Below are 427 nucleotides of genomic sequence, written 5' to 3'. Positions count from 1 at the left end.
AGAAACCGAACAGTATTTATATAATTTTTTGCCTCTAATACACCACTATGTCCAACTGTCTTAGAGCGCGCGCAGGCATCTGGTGCGTGAGGTGTGTACGCGCTCTGTCGTAGTTTACGTTAATGGGTGTGTTGATATCCAGCCGAAGAGCAATCAACCATAACTTCAGGCGAGCAGGCTCAGAAGTTGGGAATACGTGGAAAGTCACCACTCCCGAATGAGTTCGCGCGAGAGAACGTAATCTTTTAGTTTTAAGTCGGTTTGAACAATCCGGATAAGCGCAAGTCAGTACCGTTTTGATTAGCCGTCGTACCTGCAATGACTGTGCAACCAATGAGTGACGTATATGCGCGAGAGATCACTTCCGGCGCTTGCGTAAACTACACCAGAGCGCATACACACCTCACGCACCGGATGCCGTGCGCAC

General features: G+C 48.9%; 1 protein-coding gene across 2 annotated transcripts in view; it reads left to right on the top strand.

Annotated features, from left to right (window-relative positions):
* The window catches only part of kcnh5b (potassium voltage-gated channel, subfamily H (eag-related), member 5b), a 38,528-nt gene that overhangs the window by 6,698 nt on the left and 31,403 nt on the right, over positions 1–427 (top strand). The window lies entirely within an intron of this gene.

This window comes from Sinocyclocheilus rhinocerous, unplaced genomic scaffold (assembly GCF_001515625.1).
Source record: "Sinocyclocheilus rhinocerous isolate Xijiao unplaced genomic scaffold, SAMN03320098_v1.1 scaffold1214, whole genome shotgun sequence".
NCBI lineage: Eukaryota > Metazoa > Chordata > Actinopteri > Cypriniformes > Cyprinidae > Sinocyclocheilus > Sinocyclocheilus rhinocerous.
Note: the sequence above shows the minus strand (reverse complement) of the source record. Positions and strands in the feature narration are given on the sequence as shown.